The sequence below is a fragment of the Helianthus annuus genome, chromosome 9 (genome assembly GCF_002127325.2).
Source record: "Helianthus annuus cultivar XRQ/B chromosome 9, HanXRQr2.0-SUNRISE, whole genome shotgun sequence".
In the NCBI taxonomy this organism is placed as follows: Eukaryota; Viridiplantae; Streptophyta; class Magnoliopsida; order Asterales; family Asteraceae; genus Helianthus; species Helianthus annuus.
Genome location: NC_035441.2, coordinates 66,867,780 through 66,888,530, shown reverse-complemented (window position 1 = coordinate 66,888,530; position 20,751 = coordinate 66,867,780).

Sequence of the window (20,751 nt, the reverse complement as noted above, 5' to 3'; positions counted from 1 at the left end):
TTTGTGATGATGTATGATTCGAGTTCCTGATAATTCAGTTAAGCATGTCAACTCTGTGTTAAGTTGATTAATTCTGTTAATCAATTAACTCTGCTAACTCTATTCATTCAGTTAGCTTATTTGTTCTATTAGATGCCAACTCTGATTAAGTGTGTTATTGGATGATTATATTGGAATAAACTGCGATAGACAACGATGTGGTACATGAATGGCATGAAATTGATTAACTGTTTTGTGTTACATGACGATGATTGCTTAAACACACTTCGTGACATATATTGCATGCGAATCCATGCGAGCTTAACTGATTGTGTATACATGCATAACTATAGGACTTGACTGAGTTCTTGTGAGCACATAGTTTAGCATACCGAGCAAACCAAGGTGAGTTCACAGTCTTTACCAAGGCATGGGGTTCCCGGGGTTTGGGAATGGGTTGAATGATGGAATTGAACAATTACTCGTACTTACACGGCTACTAGACTATCTACCATGGTCCTCGGGAAAAGCAGGATACTTACGTAAAACCTATGTAAACAAGTACATATTACTGTCTTCCGGAGTCAGGAAGGACACTTACGTAAAACCTACGTAAACTCACACATGCTACTGTCTTCCGGAGTCAGGAAGGACACTTACGTAAAACCTACGTAAACCCCACGCGTACCACTGTCCTCGGGTAAAGAAGGACACTTACGTAAAACCTAGTAAAGCTTGTACGTACTACTGTTCTCGGGTTAAGAAGAACACTTATGGTTACGAATAGTCTAGTGTATATGCAAACATGGGAAGCCCCCACTAATAGAACATACTATCGGCCTAGTAGAGCCACATGTGACGAAAAGAACTTACTATTACGAACTTACTTACTGTGAACTCGCTCAACTAGTTGTTGACTCGCTGTTACATGCCTTGCAGGTCGTTAGGTATACACGGAGCTTGCACAGGGAGGCGCGGTCGTTGTGGACAAGGATCGTGAATGCTTTGATTAAACCTTATGACATTACACACTTTACTTATGTTGGGCTTTGACTCATATGCTTCCGTAAACGTTGAATCTATACTTATGTTTTGAACACCTTTCATATGGATTGTTTTGGTTAATTTACATTTACTTTTACTATATACATTGTTCTATATGATTGGTGGCTTGATCCTGGTCAGTCACGCTCCCAAGCGGTGATACTCCGCGTGTGGATTTTGGGGGTGTGACAGTTGTCACTTGAAGCGAACCAGATAAGCAGAACTACTTGATGTCTTTGAAGCGGACCCTTTTAAGCGAAACTATCTTGTACAGAAAAGAGGAACTGTCTGTTCAAGCGGAACTCTTAAGCGGAACTACCAACTTAGATGACAGTGAAGCGAAACTACTGTCCCTTGAAGCAAACCTAACAGGTAATTTGAAGCGGACCTGGTCCAAATATGTCCAATGAAGCGGAACTAACAAGTACTTTGAAGCGGACCTACTCTGTCACTAAAGCGGAACTACTTGCTGATGTCATTTTGGAACATGCACATATAAGCAAACCCTCTAAAATCCGAGTGCAGTGTGTGTTTTTGAGCTGGTTTTACCGTGAAAAAATTTTGAAATTTGAAGAAAGTGTAGAAAAATAGATGAAATGCAGCTGAAATGGCAAGAACTCCTCCTCCTGAGCTCTGATACCAATTGTAGAATCGTGTTTCGGCCCTGTTTGAGTCAATCAGAAGAATTCCTATCCAAATCAAGAGGTGGAAACTAATGATTTGGTGCTATTTCAGTCACATTCACTTTAATATTGTTGTTGTATTGATCAATAACACGAGTACACGTTTTGACAGCACTTCGGCAGCACTTCGTGGCTCACCGGAAGAAAACACCTCTAACTATGTGTCTAGTTCCGCTTGAAATGACCACTATATATAGATAAGGAGACTCCGCTTATACGGTAATGTCCGTATAAGCGGACCTACAACAATGACGTTCAAGCGGAACCATCATGACCATACAAGCGGACCTATTAGACTATGACACATAAGCGAAACCTAGACTATGACGTATAAGCGAAACCTATACAATCACATGTTTCTAGGATTTCGTGCCATGTCTAACCTATACAATGCTAAGACTCGATGTAAGATGTAGTCGACAGACGTAGTGCACCAACAGTGGTGTTGGTTCTTTTGCCGGTTTCTTCTTTAACACAATCTTCGGCTTTGAGATCTTTGGAGTGACTTTCTTGATCTTTGGAGACACTATTCTTTTTCTTGCTCCGGCCTTCTTTCTACCACCTGAAGGAGGTGTTTGAGATCCAGAAACGTGTTGCGAGGATGGCACATAAGGAGCATCCTCATTTTCTTGTCTCTTCCTCTTTCTCAACAATTTTTCTTTCTCTGTCTCCGCTTGAATTCTTTTCAACCTTTCATTTTCATCTACTTCATCTTCCGAAGAACTCGAAGAGCTAGTAATGTCTTTATCAACATCATCACCTTCGATATCATCAATAACTTTTTCTTTCTGAGCTTCTTTGCAAGCTGCCTGCTCAACCTCTAAGTCATCAAGGTCTAACATCACTTCTTCAATACCAGCATAAGGATTTTCCTCAACATTCACAGCCGGTTCTTCAACTTCAGGCTCATCAACTAGCAATGTCTTTGCCACTTTCTTTTGTTTCTTCTTTGGCTGTGATGATGACCCTCACCTTCTTTTTTTTGGGTAAAGGGTTACCCCAGGTGAATTTTATAAATCAACCAAATAAGTACAAGGGTATGTCAGAGTGAGCATACCAACTAGGCTTGACATACCAAAACCTAGGAATCAAATCAAACAACGGCCACAAATAACCCATACAAAAAACAACCAGACACCACAGCCTTAACACATCAAAAAACTATAAAAACCGAGCCCTATATCTAGCCTGGGTCGATCTCGGCTCCACTAGGAACAATGTTCCACTTCTTCAGCAATCTCTGATTACCCGCACCACTTTTGAACCTGAACCCCATCAGCCGTAGCCTAACAGTCCCTATGATCTTCTCCGAAATGACCTCCATAGTTGCCTTCGTGTTGGAGAATAGCCGATTGTTCCGCTCTTGCCATACAAAATAAGCAGAAGCCGCAATGACTAGCTTCCCTACAATATGTTCCGTCTTTTTCGAACTCGCATTCTGATCCAACCAACCCATGATAGAGTGCCACGAACCATCAATGTCTTCCATGTTCACCATAGTCCTGACCGTAGACCATACTTGCTGGGCAAAGAAGCACTGAAAAAACAAATGGTCTCTGGAATCCTTGTCTCTCATGCACAGCGGACAACACATTAGCCTGAAATTTGTTTCACTCCCCGCCTCCCAAACTGCTAACCTATCCTGAGTCTTGAGTTTATTCTTGATAACCAACCATAGGTGAAACGAATGCCTTGGAATACATTGGCTAAACCAAACCCCGTTAACCCACGTAACCGGTTGTTTTCGAGTTCGAATGTTATGCCACACCTCTAGAGATCTAAACGGCCTGTTTTTACCATCCAAATCTCTCCAAGTTGTGCTATCCTCTAGCTCCTGAACCAACTGAGGAACAGTTAACCCAATTAACACCGGATAAATATCGTACCAAGCACTCGGCCACTTCCATTGGCCATTCTCATCTACAATATCCGCAATAGAGGAGTTAAGCTGAAATCCCGCATTTGCTATATTACGAGGGGAAACAAACGAGTTCAGCGGACAAATCTGGTTCCACTTGTCGCTCCAAGCATTTGTCTGAGCACCACTTCGAATAATTTTCCAAATAAAAGGCCGAATAGTAGCTCGAATCGCCAAAATTTTCCTCCAACCCCAACTGATACTACCCCGCGGTTGAACCTCCCACAAACTTTTGCCATTTAATTTATGAGCATATATCCATTGGACCCAAAGAGACTTCCGTTTAGTGAGAATACTCCAGACATGGTTAGCCATTAGAGCTTTGTTAACATCAGAAATGCTGCGAATACCCAAACCACCCTCATCCTTAGGTAAACATACCTCGGCCCAGGCAACTTTAGCTTTGGCCCTCCCTTGATTAGTAGCATTCCACAAGAACCGACGCATTAACTTCTCCAGCTCGTTTGTGACACTAGCTGGAATAATGAATACCGAGGCCCAGTAAATATGCATCGAAGACAGAACTGAAGTGATTAGTTGTAGCCTCCCCGCAAAAGATAGCGATTTATTCACCCAACTACCTATCTTTTTTTCCACCCGATCAACTAACGGCTTACAATCCTTATACATCAGTTTAGTGGATATTAGTGGCACCCCTAAATACCGAACGGGCAACGTCCCTTGGTTAAACGGCATAACCTGAAGAATTTCCTGCTTGACATGTTGCGGAACGTTGCAAAAATAAACCGTGCTCTTAGCTGGACTCGGTTTAAGCCCCGAGGCATTAGTGAAAATCTCAAGAGCATCCCTAACCCTCTTGACCGAAATGGCATCCCCATGCACAAAAATGAACAAGTCATCCGCAAAAGCCACATTGATGATCTTCTGTTTCACACACTGAGCATGAAATTTGAAACCTGTCCCCGTGCACGCCCCACGCTGAAGGAGCAAGGATAGAACTTCCATAACCATCGTGAAAAGATAGGGAGACATCGGGTCTCCCTGTCTTAGCCCCCTTTTACCACTAAAATACCCATGAAGATTACCTTGGAGACTTACAGAGTATGTAACTGAAGTAACACAAGCCATAATCCACCCAACCATTTTTGTATGAAGCCCGAAACCATGCAGAACACTCTCCAAAAACGCCCAATTGACTGTGTCGTAGGCCTTTTGAATATCAATCTTGAAAGCACATCTAGCCGGCCCCCGGTTCAGGTGATAATTATGCATTAACTCTTGAGTCAGTAAGATATTATCTGATATTTTCCTTCCCGGAACAAACGCCGATTGATTTATGCTAACCAGTTTATCCAAACTACCTTTAAGTCTATCCGTGATGATCTTGCTAATACACTTATACAAGACATTACAACACGAAATAGGCCGATAATCTAGCACCGAATCCGGAGTTTCAACTTTAGGGACAAGAGCCAGAATTGTATGATTAAGTTGTTTGAGGAGCTTACCATTGCCGAAAAAGTCTAAAACCGCATCCGTAACTTCACTGCCCACAATATCCCAAGCACTTTTAAAGAACGCCGACGTATACCCATCAGGCCCCGGGGCTTTATTCTCCGCAATACTAAACATTGCACTTTTCACTTCTTCCCGAGAAACATGACGGACCATAGCACTCGCCTCATTGGTATTCAGCACATTAATTTCCAGCTCATCCATATTAAAAGTCGAAACATGGTCCTCTCGACCCAAAAACCTTTCATAATGTTGGACAAGGGCTAATGGCACACTATCTCCTTCAAACCGATTGCCTTCTACATCTCGTATAGACTGAATAGAGCTACGAGCATTCCTGCATTTAAGCATGTTATGAAAAAACGCCGTGTTCGAATCACCCGCACACAACCACTCAACCTTAGACTTTTGTTTTAAAAAACATTCTTCATCATAAGAAGCCGTATTGAACCGAGCAAGGCAATCTGCTTCCTTCTCTCTCAAACCAACATCCAACGGGCTTTCATCAATTTGTTTCTGAACAACATCAAGCTGTTTCCTAAGCTCCAAAACTTTATCATGCAAATTACCTTGCTTGAATAACAATTTACGCATAAGCAGTTTCAGATTACGGAGCTTCTTCGTTACCGAAAACATTGTAAAGCCCTCTACCCGTTGTGACCATACCTTCTCAACAAACTCCCTAAAATCCGGTTTTGACGTAAGAAAATTAGCAAACTTGAAGGGTTTCTGTCGCTTCATGACCGAGTTGGACATATTAAGAATGCATGGAGTATGATCCGAAATCCTAAACGGATGATACCGGACGAAAGCTTTCGGGAACAACTCAACGAATTTCAAATTACCCATAACCCTATCAAGCTTCTTAAGCAAGCCAATACCCTTCTTTGGTTTCTGGTTCCACGTAAAGTGCAACCCATGACCCACAATATCAACAAGCTCTGTATGCTGAACACAATCATGAAACTCTCTCATACCAATAGAACTCGTTGAAGGACCATTCAAAGAATCATCCACATGAAGGACCGAATTAAAATCCCCCATGACCACCCACGGCTTATCATGACAAAAACTGCTGTGCATACATAGAGTATCCCATAAGCATCGTCTTTCCTGATACGTATTCTTAGCATACACAAAAGAGGTGAAAAAAGATGCACTACCATTCTTCGGACATAATTGAGTATGAATAACTTGCTCCTCTCGAGACAAGACCATAAGATCCACAACCTCCATGTTCCACCCTATGATGATTCTAGTACCACGATCACATACATCACCATTCGACGTCCAGGCCCAACTCCGAAAAACAGCTTTACATACCTTAGATAAATTAGTAACATCCACATGAGATTCCAGAATAGCACAAACAGCCACCCGATTTTCAGACAAAAGCATACGAACCTCCTTTTGTTTCAGGGGATGGTTCAATCCCCTTATATTCCATGAAACCAAACTATCCATTTAAACCGACAACACCGGGAGTGCTTGCCCCCTCAGAAATTGGACGTTTCTCATGCCTCATGAACTCCGAAGATTCTGTTGGAATCGTTTCCACAACCTCGTCATCTGACAACACATGATTAGCACTATCGTTTTCCATATTAGACCTCTTCTCATACCCCGACCCATTACCACTCTCAGGCTCCCCCGGGTTATCAGAAAGCACTTCAAACAGATTTCTAGTAGCAACACTCGTTCCCTCCTTAGCTGCCGTGTTAGGATTCCCAGTAGAGTCCAGCTTACCATCTTTCGTACCCGATGAGCTCGCACCCAAGTTCCCTACTTTCGGCCTATACACAAACCTGGCCTTCTGCTTCTTTGGCATAGCCCCAATTCTGGCCGTTTTCCTCTTATCCGTTATGAATCCGTCATCATCTACAACCACTTGCTTGGCTTTTGTTACGATACTCTTAGGGCATGTCTGGTCATTATGTCCAAAAACACAGCACACCGAACAACGCTGAGGCTTCCATTCATATTCAACCTTCACCTTTTCGGTTATATAGCCCTCGTCATCAAGTTTCGGAATGGCCACCGTAATAAATTCCTTTAACTCATTATCCGCATTAACCTCAATCAGGGCCCGGGCAAAACTACTCCTCCCCCAGTTATCCACACACATATCAGCCGTATATCCATCTAGCCTTTTTGGCGTCCCCAACTTAGAAGCTAACAAACTTAGCCCATCATCCGTATAAATAGCAATAGGGACATTATGGAACTTAACCCAAACCGGAACCGATTTGATACACTCCTTTCTAAGATTAACCGAAGGCGACCAAATATTCAAGAAAAGTGGAACCTTCCTGATTAACCAAGGTCCTCCTTCAAGCACTTTCATCATACCTTCCTTAGAATCGAACTTAAAAAAGAAAAACCCTTCCGAGTTCATCATGCACTTGGCAAATCCATGCTTAGACCAGACGTTCTTAACATAGTATTCCACAACCGGAAAAGGTAACCTACTGCCCAAAAAATATCCATACAACACATTCTCAAACTTATCTTTAACCTTTTGAATTACCTCACGAGGGATAAACACATCCGCATCTTGAACTGTCTCTGTTGCATCCATTTTCCTGAAGTTTACCTCTCTTTTCATCACATTCGTCGTTTTAACCTTATCCGCATACGAAAAGCCAGCCATGTTATTCACCGTATTGCTAGAACTCGAGTTTGCATGAGTGACTACCTTAGCAGCCGTTTGCCCCCACAAATTCTCAACATCAGAACCCTTACCTTCCACATTACTCGAACTAGGATTAGCCTGGGTAGCCGTCTTGACAGCCGGATATCCATCCCCATACCCCCATATATCATCTAGTTCCACCGGTTTCGAAATACCAAACAAGCCATCAATCACCGAAGGATTATTGGTAGAATACATACCTCGTCTCGGTAGCAAGGGATTACCCTCAATGTTCGTAACTCGTAGTCCAATCCCACGCATCGGAGGCGTATTATTCTCGCTCCCAGGTGTACCATGATCCGAAGACTTGAACCCGTCACTATTACTCTCCATGCATGCAAGAACCAATAGTAACAAGAACCGATAAACACGTACAGCAAAACCCTAATCCGCCGTCAAGAAAACCACGTAAAACAAGAATAGAATCCACGTGACACCAAGAACAGAATGCACGAAAATCCTAGCGATTGGACAGCAGAAACCCTAGCTAGATGAAACGAAACGAACAGATCTTAATCCTGACGTCAAAAGATTAGAAACCACGGTAGAAGTCTAGTATCCTTACTCAGAAGGAACGACAACACCACAATTGCTAACCCAAATCAATCACGAAGAAGATCAGATTGAGCAAGAACAAGAACAAAATCTAGGGTTTCCTTTGAGTCGCCAAAATCGCCCAGAGCACTCTCACTCTTACCCCTAGTGACACTTTTATGACCCTCACCTTCTTGTACTTTAGGGGTGGTCTTTCTGCCTCTCCTCCTCGGTTCTTTGACAAACCAGTCATTTCTGGTGGTTTTGAACTCCTCAAGAGTCTTCAGCTCATCACCGTAAGCTGCTTCTTTCATTTCTTCTTCGTTTCTCCAGTTTTGATGATCAACTGGATCAGGATCAACGTAATTCACATCCTTTATAAATCCGAAGAACGCAGCACCTATCTTTGGTTCAGGATGGTTTGGGTGATATCTAGCAAGCTGCTTAAGAGAATCATTTCTCATGTGTGACTGAACTAACAAGTCTTTCTTCAAGTCACGTTCAATCTCTGGATATGCATGATCGATCAGCATCTATACAAATCTTGGATACATCCAAGTCTTGCTCTTTGTAGTAATATTCTCTGCCATATAATGAAAGACAATATGCGAGAAATTATATTTCTTGTTCAGAACTAATGCAGTGATCATGTTCATCTGATAATCGCGCATTGTATCGTAACTTCCCTTGGTATGCCTAAGTGACATCAATACACAATGAATAATAAACTTGTAGGGTTTCTGGAATTTTGATTTCAAATAATTTCCAACATTCAATGCACCCTGGTAACCCATTCTGAGCATACAACCATTTACCATCCGTTCTGGAAACTTTGTTGGAGAATCTGCTTCATCAGGAAAGTTCACAACCTCACGAATGAGCGCCTCAGTAATCACAATTTCTTTCTTTTCATCATGCACCTTCACAATTGACTGAATTGTTTTGTTTGCTTCATCATACTTTGAATGCTTCCAGACACGCTTAATGTGTAACTTGTATAATGGACGTTGATCAGTCAAGGCCTTTTGAATAGGAATACGACCCATGAACTCCAAGATACTACTGAACTTTGACAACTCTGTATTTTTCTTCACATCCAAGTCACAACAGCTGTTGTGAAGAGGATCAAAAATCACACTTGAACCCTGCACATCAAAACACAGTCACGAATCAAACACATAGAAAAAAAATATCTACATTATGCTCCTACAAGCGAAATCAACTAAGTGTTTAGAAGCGGAATCACATTGACACACTTAGAAGCGAAATTAAAAATTACTCTAGGAGCGAAATCAGATTGTTCACTTAAAAGCGAAATCAACATATGTACTCAGAAGCGAAATCACTCAATCATGTTAGGAGCGAAATCACTGTTGGTGACTTAGAAGCGAAATCAGACATGTTACATAGGAGCGAAATCACCTGACTTATTAGTTTGGGGCGAAATCATGTTCAAACTCTCAAAACTCATCAAATCATCAAATTTAACCCTAAACATGTCCTAGATCTAAGTCTGTAACATCCACACATCGACAAACATGAAATCTATTCAGATCTGATATAATCAACTCACAAATTCAAGATCTACACCCTAAACCGATAACACATGTTTGATTTTATGTTCAGATTTAACATTTAAAGCCCTAAAACTAAGTTTTGTTCATGAGAGATACCGACAGACATGAAAATACATAGATATAGTACAAATCAGGTCTCAAACTACCTTGCCCATGTTGAATAGATGAGATAATCACAAGATTAAACTAAATTTGGGCAGCAATTCGGTCGGAAAATGAAGAAATCAGGGTTTCGCTCAAAGTCGCCGAGAGAGAAATGGATTGGGGCAAAATCAGACAATTGATGGTAGGAGCGAAATCAGCTGGCTTATATAGTTGGTCTGATTCCGCTCGAAATGACCCAATGTGTCTCTCGAGCGAAATCACTAAGAAGCTACGAGAGAAATCAAGTCTTGAAGCAGCTAGGAGCGAAATTAGATTTTAAGTGCCATTATGAGCGAAATCAGCTTTTAGTGTGTTTAGGAGCGAAATCAGAAAATTATTTTTTAAATTTTAACTTTTTAGCAATTTCTGATTGATCACCGACACACCCAGTTAACCAAGCCCAAGTTAATGACCTAGGTCAACTGTTTGGCATACCAAGTCCAAGTTAATGACCTTGGTTGACCAGATTATGAAGTACGCTGATGATTTGATCTGAAAACAGTTCAAATTAATGAACTTTCGAAAATTTTGAACCTTCAAGCACATTTACAAACTGTCACACATGTACCAATCACAGTTTAGCATCTCCTACTTACCCAATCCTCATCAAACAGACATGATCTGCACAAAGCTTTAATCGTCTAATTCCCAACGTCGGTAGTCGAAAATAAGATGAACAAATAAAATCTTTTTGGATTTTTAACAGGATAAACTGAAATATGTACACACAATCTTTTTGTGAGCGTGTTAGGGGACCATATCAGCATTTGACAAGACACAAGCACCGTTAAGCTACAATTTCATACCAAGCCTTAAACAATTTGCGTAGATTGCCGATATACTGATCCTCTTAAATTCTCACAAAACTTTCAATCTGTCCGGGATATGGAATTAATGTATTAAGACTTAAGCCTCTACATGTGTCCCACCTCAGTATATACTCCCATATCCAGATCCCAATATTCAGTCTTACAGGTGTGTATACCTAAATGATATCTGTAATGGGGTGAATTGCAAGGGCCGTGAGAGCTCAGGTCGATTCTTCCGTATACGCAGAGTGATGACGGCTTCAACTTTACGGTGGGTTCCCTTTAGAGAATCTTTTTTACAACAACACATGATTTGACATTTTGCAGTGTTTAATCATTTTTTATGCTGAGGGGAGGCTTTACAAGTAAAGCATATGCGTAAAGCATTATCCGGGGACTAGGTCAGTATTTCCATATAGCAGAAGTCCCGGGATAATACCCCAGATATCACTAAGCATAAAGACCTAGTATCTCAGAATAGGGGACCTTTCAAACAAGATTTCGAGGGTTACCCATATATCCTATCCTGGAGGTGTTCCCCACGTAAAAGCAAGTAAATTTTAGGTTTGTATCCCAAACTGATCTACTGATTTTGTAAAAACCTATCGGCACATCTTTAGCGAGACTTCTTAATTGCATTTTAAACGTTACATTTCTTTAGCGTACTGTGTTCGTCTAGCTGATGTACTATCATTTCCCCTATTATACACAAACTCTTTTTCAAGTTTTCTAATGTTTTTGGATTTTTGAATTTTATCATGTTTCTGTATTTTTCTAAGAATTTCTCCCCCTAAAACTAAAACATATTTTTGTGTTTTTGTTTTTATCGAAAAGCAGAAAACAAACTATACAGAAATTTGACAACACGACATGGTTCACGTCTGATCGCCGCCCTCCTCGGCTTCACATTCTACTACCCTCCCAGAACTCAGATTTTTTAACCCATTCAATTTTAGAAGATAACAAAATCTCTTTTTGTCAAAGGGTTTTGTATAAAAATCAGCTTTCTGATCATCGGTGTGTATGTGCTCAATCCGGATTAACTTCTTCTCGTGACAATCACGGATGAAGTGGTGACGGATTTCGATATGTTTCATTTTTGAATGGTGAACCGGGTTTTTAGTGATGTTTATAGCTGCTTCGTTGTCCACATAGATCGGAGTATCCAAGAATTGCAAACTGAAGTCGCGCATTTGCTGTTGGATCCATAGGATCAGTGAGCAACAGCTGGAGGCTGAAACGTATTCAGCCTCGCACGTAGAAAGCGCCACTGTGGTTTGTTTCTTGCACTGCCAGGTAACGAGTCGAGATCCGAAGAACTGACACCCAGCAGTGGTGGACTTTCATTCTGCTTGCAGCTTCCAAAATCATAATCAGCGAAACCTGATAGGGAGAAGTCACCCGAGCGAGGATACCACAAGCCGATGCTTGGGCAGCCTTTCAAATACTGTAAGATACGTTTGACAATCATCAGGTGTGACTGCTTCGGGCTCGACTGATATCTGGCATAGAGACATGTCGGGTACATGATGTCAGGCCGGGAAGCTGTGAGATACATCAGAGATCCAATGATTGATCGGTACAGTGTCTCGTCCACTTTCACTCCACTTTCGTCTGGACAAATCCCGTGGTTATGTGCAAGGGGGGTTGCTACAGGACCGCATTCGGTCATGTCGAACTTGTCAAGCACGTCCTTTACGTATTTCATTTGGTGAATGAAGATTCCATCGGGCATCTGCTCCACCCCTGCAGCCCGAGGAAGAACTTCATCTCCCCCATCGAACTCATCTCAAACTTTTTCTTCATCACTTTGTCAAACTCTTTACAAAGATCGTCCTTGGTGGAACTGAAAATGATATCGTCAACATAAATCTGCACGATCAACAAATGTCCTGCCACTTCCTTCGTGAACAACGTACTATCTACTGTCCCTCTTGTGAACCTGTTGGCCAACAAATATTGGGAAAGCATCTCGTACCAGGCTCTCGAGGCCTGGTGTAGTCCGTAAAGCGCTTTGTCCAGCAGATAGACTTTGTTTTTTGTCTTGTGGATCTGTGAACCCCAGCGGTTGTCCCACATACACCTCTTCTTTAATTTTTCCGTAAAGGAAGGCAGATTTGACGTCTAGCTGGTACGCTTTAAAGTCTTTCCATGATGCAAAGGCTAGAAAGATCCGAATTGCCTCGAGTCTGGCAACCGATGCGTAAACTTCATCGTAGTCGATGCCTTCTTGTTGACTAAAGCCTTGTACCACTAGTCGTGCTTTGTTTCTCACCACGACACCTCTGTCATCCCATTTGCACTTAAAAACCCACTTTGTTTTGATTAAATTTTGATTTTGTGGCAGATCGACAAGTCTCCAACACCCAGCTTTTCAAACTGTAACAACTCCTCTTGCATCGCGTTTACCCAACAATCCTCAGTTAACGCCTCTTTGTAAGTTCTGGGCTCGATCTACGAAATAAAACACTTTAATGAGAATTCTTCTTGAAAATGAGCAACAGAAGAATAAAAACATGTAAGGGCTCGATTGATTTGGTCTCGGGTTTTGACACCACTTTGCATGTCACCAATTATTTGCTCTGACGGATGGTAAGACAAAGTCCGAGGCATGAGGGTGTCAAGCACATTTACTTCCGATTGCAAGTTCGATATATCAAAATCAACAGTTTGATCCTCAGCTTCCGTCGAAGTATCACTTGGTTCCTCGTCAAAGGTCGGAGCAGGTTCCACCTCTGAGTCGTCAGAATCGTCAAATGATGGAGCTGGTTCCTTTGGTGGTTCATGAGCTGTTCCACTTGGTCCGGCTTCATCATCGTGAGTACCCCCGGTGGGTTGAGAAACCTCTAGCGGTCTAGACACTTGCTCCTGTGACGTATATTGCTGGTACTAGTACATAAGTGCTAGTTCCTCGTCACTCGGCTGAACCGGTAGATGAAACGACTCCCAGAGCTTGTCATAATCGAACAGGAACCTTTGTCCGGGAAGTTGTGGAGATGGAGTGTGCTTCTGACAGTCCACATGCTGAACTTGTATCACTTTCCCCAGGCACGGTACGAACACCCTCTTCAGCGGGCTTGCGTAACCTACAAAGAAACCTTCGTTTGATTTAGCGCCAAATTTTCCATTCTCATCAATAAACGTACACGGAGACTCAAATGGCTCTAGAAATTCAAGATTTGGCTTATATCGGTGCAGCAGCTCAAAGCATGTCTTTTTGTACTTTTTGACAGTGAGTACACGATTCAATGTGTAGCAGGCTGCAGATACTGCTTCGCTCCAGAAGAAAATTGGTAGTTTGGAATCGGCCAACATTATGCGAGCTGTCTCTATTAGGGTCCGATTCTTTCGTTCAGCAACGCCATTTTGTTGTGGTGTGTACGGCGCACTGAATTCATGAAGAATTCCTTTCTCGTTGCAAAACTCGTACATTTTGTTGTTTTTGAATTCCGTTCCGTTGTCACTACGAATTCTTCGGATTGGCAGCTTCTACACCGTTTCCATCTTCTTGAACAACACCATCAACAACTCAAAAGTTTGATCCTTTCTTTCTAAGCACACGACCCACGAGAATATTGTAAAGTCATCAGTCACCACCAAGCAGTACAAATCTCCACTGATGCTCCTTACGTTGACAGGCCCGAAGAGATCCATGTGTAATCTCTCAAGAGGTAACCTGATCGAATTCAGTATCTTCGGTGGGTGTCACTTCCGGGTTTGCTTCCCTTTTTTACATGCAACACAATCATCAGACATGTGAAAATTCTTTAAGTTTACACCTTCTACCAAATCATTGTGTACTAGAAAATTCATTTTACGAACATGTATGTGGCCCATCTTTCGATGCCACATAATTGTTTCTTTTTCCGTTGCTTTTGATTTTGACATAAAACATTGTTTTTGATGAGTTGTTGGTGTTGCAACGCTCATATCAAGAATATAAAGGTGGTTCTCCCACGGAGCACGTAACAACACCATCTCATCAGGGATTTTAAACCCTGGTTTTAAAACCACACATTCTGTTTTATGAAATGTACACTGAAAGCTTTATCATAAATTTGCGAAATGCTAAGTAAATTGTTTTCCAATTCTACGATATAGTTCACTTCGTTGAATGAGATCACGCCATTCGTCAATGTTCCATGTCCAACAATTCTCCCGCCTTAATTTCCGGCGAAGCCCACATAACTTCCATTTATTGATTTGACGTCGTAAAGAAGAGCTAGCATCCCTGTCATATGTCTCGATGCACCACTGTCCATGATCCACTTCGAAAGAATAGACTTGGGCAGCCCCTGCAAACATCAAATCAACTTATTCAAACAATGACGCCCATGATTTCTTAACCTCAAAAACAGTGCCAAACACTACATCACACTTCTCATCTGTTTTAGGAAAGTTAAATGTGACATTAGGAACATCATCTTTCACAATTGGTTTTACTTTGTTGTTAATCGGGGGAAACTCAGCAAAAAATTTGTCAATTTCATTTTCAAACTCGACAACATCATCTTTTAAAACCTTTGCCTCAATTTTCAAAGCATTTTCCATCTTTTTGACCTCGACAGATGGTTTCGATTTCGCAACCCAATATTGGTTTTCAAAAATTTTGGTTTTAGGATAAATTTTTGAAGTCTTGTGAGACTTGGAAGATTCGCCAACCTCGAAGATCGATTTCGGCTTATCCTACGACTTCAAAGATTCACCTCTCTTTAAATAGTTGATTTTGGTCGAGGTTTTTGAATAGTTGGTTTTGGAACAGTTTGTTTTTGAACAGCTGGTTTTACAAAAACAGGCTTCTCAAACACTTTCTTGCACTGTTTAGCCATGTGCCCGATTTCATTACAGCGATAACAGACCCTTTTGTCATATTCGACAAAAGTTGATTTAACTGTTTCCTCTTTCAACTTTTTCGCTGCATTGAAATCGTCCACGGCCTTTTGACTAAAGATGTAGTCCTTTTCATCATCTACACTCGGACCAGCGACAAAAATATCATTCATTTTATCTTTTGGCTTAACCACCTGCTTAGCCGTCTTCTTCTCAAAACCGATCCCTTTGTTTTTCAAATTGTTTTTCTTGTTATTACCAATACCTTCCCATTCTTTCTTTCCCGAACTGGTAGGACGTGATGTAACAAAAGATTTTTTAGGTTTTGAAAAGAATTCTTTGTTATTAACCTCATCAATGTTCATTTCAACCAACTTGAAAACTTTCTCAACATTCTCAATCTTCACGTTCTGAAGAGGATACTCGAAATCGGAGTAAAGTATGTCTGTTCCTATCATAGTGTATACCACCATAATCGGATCATCATTTGCACTCTTGTTCGATTTCAGTATGAACCGATCCAAGAAATTACCCTCATTTTCAGACTCAGTACCAGATTTCTCAGATTGAGACTTCTCAGAGTTAACACTCTCTTCATCCAACACCTGATCGACAACAGTTTCGATAACCTGTGATTCGTTGTCGGTGTCTGATGCAGAGAATGTAACATCAATACTTTCAGGCAAATCATCCTCAATCGATCTCAACTTGAGATTCAAAGCACCTTCCACCCCATCTGGATATTTTTGCGTATAATGATTCGACATTAGGGGTGGAACGCTCTTAAAGACTGGTGCAGCATGTGGCTGCTGTGGGACAATTTGTTCAAGAACATAAGATGAAGCCACATAACTCAACAATTTTTTATCAATTCTCTCATTTTCGATTTTAGCTAATTCAAGCTCTTTCTTTAGTGAAGCGATCGTGTCAAGATGAAAGTTAACCTCAACTTGTTTATCAAAAAGTGTTGCTTTAGCCAATTTTGTTGCTTTGTCATTTTCAACACTCTCATTTCGGATCATTTTAATTGACCTGGCAAGAGTATCATAAGCCTCTTTGACTTGTCCAAGGTCAAATTTAAGCATATCTGCATGATGTTTATGTGACAACCCGTATTTCGAACCTACTTTCGTGTAACGTTACGTGCTTCTGTGAACTATACTAATTGAATGAATGCATGATTATGTGATACTTGAATGTGTATATGTGTTACATGAACCGAACCGCACAACCTGCACCCGATCGCACAATGCACACAAGCCCGGTTGGGTCGCACAACTTAATTAGCTTGAACCGTTTGGATAAGCCCATTTGGGCCGTATGATTGTAACCGAAACCTATAGGGCAGCCCAAGCTGGGTTCGGCCCATCCTCCCTTAGTCGATTAAACATGGGAGTGTTGTAACCCTCTCACACTTTTATCAAAAATCATAACACTCACAAAACCCTACTTGCTTTCTCTTCTCTCTCGTTTCCTCTTGAAGCCGGCGGCAACCCCACCTGGACTCAAGACCTCACGGGTTTCATCCCTAAGCCGGTTAGTGTTTTAAGTGTTTGTTGTTATATGATTCCATGAGTGATGATGTTTCTTGCATGATGATCTAGGGTTATTGTTACATGATAGATTGAGTTCGTGTTATTCGGCTTATGTAAATATCGATTATGAATTGTATAGGATGCATGTTTTGGAAACCGGATTGATTATATTATAGAACCGAATGATTGTAATCGGCCGTATGTTACATGATTGATAACCATTGCCATGCTTTGATTTATGAATTAGTGTGGATGTTGTTTTCATGTGCATGATCATTGATCTAATTGCTGATTTCATTGTTCTTGATGATGATTATGAACATGCTTGAATATGGATTAATTGTTGATTTGATCTGTTTACGAAACTGCCTAATCTGTTTGCTGATATCACGGAATAATTGTTGATGATTAATAAGGAAATCTGTTACACTTTGTCTCGACCGAGGTTGCGAGTCGAGAACCCTCAGTCTCGACTCGAGACCACGACACTCGCACACAAACAGCACAACTCGAGACCAGCGTTTGCGAGTCCGATTGCGACTCGAGACCGTGAAGTCTCGACCAGACCATGACAACTCGAGACCTCCTTTGTTGCGACTCGAGATCTCTAGTCTCGACTCGAGACCAGCTACACATGCACACTGTTTGGACCTTGCACTGTTACGAGCCCAACTGTTTGGGCCGGATACTTGGACTGGTTACGTGATTGCTATTGGACTGCTATGAGTACTTGTGTATGCCATGATTATATTTGCCACAATACGTGTAGAACCTATGTGCTATATTCGAATACGAACCTGACTTGTATGATAACCATGCTAGGACGTGGTTGATCACCATATAGCTTACTCGAACTTTCTGTGTATCTGCCGAGCAAACCAAGGTGAGTTCACACAGCCAAGGCATGGGGTTCCCGGGTGGGACTGGGATTGGATGACTTATTGTATATACTCGGATGATAGAACCTAACGACAAGATACGACTAGACTAGTAACACTTATTGAACTGATCTTCGCACACCTGCCAAGGGTTGGCCGCGATATTATGACTGAATTCGCATACCTGCCTTAGGAAGGCCGCGAACTAAATTTACTAATCTTCGCACACCTGCCTGGGGGCCGCGATACGAATAAACCTAGTCTATAATACTTGGGAAAAACATCCCCTAATCTTCGCATACCTGCCTGGGAGGCCGCGATGGAAACTGATACGATACATGACATAACGAACGAACATAATGCTACTCACACTATACTATTACTGAACTGTTAACTGTGAACTCGCTCAACTAGTTGTTGACTCTCTGCTGCATGCCTTGCAGGACCTTAGGTACTTATGGAGCTTGCACAGGGAGGAGCAGGTCGTTGTGGGCATGGAACGTGAATGCTTATTGAACGTTTATGACATTACACACTTAATACTTATGTTTGGGTTTTTACATTAATGCTTCCGCTACACTTGATTATGTTGGTTTGATAAACACCTTTCGTATTGATGGATAACTATTACTACTTATTTACATGTTCAATATGATTGGTGGCTTGATCCTGGTCATGTCACGCCTCCAAGCGGTGGTACTCCGCGGGTGGATTTTGGGGGTGTGACAGATTGGTATCAGAGCCATTGGTTATAGAGAACTTGGTTTTAATATGGGAAAAAGGTTTTTATTAAAACCAGACTATGACCAGAACAGTGCTCTCAACGATCCACAACGACGCTTCGCTCCACGTGCAAGACTCGACATCCTAGGTAATATGATTTATGTTTATTACCTGCTTGCTAGAACTATATAGAACTTTGCTCGTAGTATGCCTAGATACACATGACCCTATTACATGAGAATACCTATGTGCTTACACTCTTCTGTCATCACACTTTACGCGAACCTCTCTCTTACCGATGTTATCTTTGCTATGAAGATCATGTCTGGACGAATTAACATGACCCAAGCCCAGTTGACGGCTCTCATTAACGAACAAGTTGCTGCGGCATTTGCAGCCGCACAAGCAGGAGGTATATCCTGTAGTCATAACTCACACTAGGATCTTTAGATCCTACACTCCTAAACCAACTCTTGTGTTTAATTTTGCCCTATTCGTACACAATAGGTCAACACGCACTGCAACCAGTTTGCACTTTCAAGAACTTCATGGACTGCCGTCCAAGTACGTTCAGTGGCACGGAAGGAGCAGTGGGACTACTCCATTGGTTTGAGAAGCTCGAGTCAGTGTTTGAGATGTGTGAATGCCCTGAGGCTCGCAGGGTCAAGTACGCCACTGGTACGTTGGAAGGAATCGCGCTAACCTGGTGGAACGCGCAAGTTCAGATTCTAGGGTTGGTAGCTGCTAACGCCACCCCTTGGAACGATTTTAAAGAACTGATCAAACGAGAATACTGCACGCGGGATGACATCCACAAGTTGGAGGATGAGTTTTATCATTTGAAAATGATGGGGTCAGAAATTGAAGCTTACACGAAACGGTCGAACGAACTGGCCATCTTGTGTCCAACCATGGTGGACCCTCCAATCAAGCGTATCGAATTGTACCTCAAGGGTCTAGCCTCAGAGATTCAGAGCCATGTTACATCGGCAAACCTCGACAACATCCAAGACATTCAGCGTCTTGCTCATCGCCTTACGGATCAGGCGGTGGAACAGAACAAGCTGCCCAAACGCATCAGTGCTACCACTACTGCTGTCACTATTTCTGCTACTCCCAGTGACAACAAGAGAAAATGGGAGGGGGATTCCAGCAAGGGATCAGTTTCTGTTCAGTCTCAAGCACAGCAGCGCAAGACAAATGACTACCAGAGTCCGAATCAGCACTCATCAGGCGGTCAGGGACAGGGTGGATATCGGGGAATTCACCCATGGTGTAGTAGGTGCAACAAACACCACAGTGGAAGATGTCGCAGGGAGCGTTGTCAAAGATGCCTCAAGATGGGTCATGAGGCCAAGTATTGTAGAAGTGCGCGACCAGCAAATCAGAACCAGCAACTCCCACCGCCAGCTCCATAGAACCAGCAGCAACAGCCACAGCGTGGAAACCGGGGATGTTTCCAGTGTGGGGCTGAAGGCCACTTCAAACGTGATTGCCCTCAATTGAACCAGAACCAGAATCGCAACAACAACAATAACTAGGGCAACGGAAACAACAACAACGGGGGAAACAACAACAACAACAATGGCAACGAGGCAAGGGGTCGAGCTTTTGTGCTGGGGCGAGGAGACGCAATGAACGATCCCAATGTGGTTATGGGTAAGTTTCTCCTCGATGATATTTATGTTACTGTCTTGTTTGATTCGGGTGCTGATGCTAGTTATATATCGCTAAAAGTCAGTAAATTGTTAAAACGTGCACCAACACTCTTACCCACCAAACATGTAGTAGAATTAGCTAATGGTAAGAGTCTATAAGCCACGCAAGTAGTCAGGGGTTGTAAGATTGTCTTAGCCGGTCAAGAGTTCTCCATCGACCTTATTCCCATAGATTTGGGAAGCTTCGATATCGTTATAGGGATGGATTGGT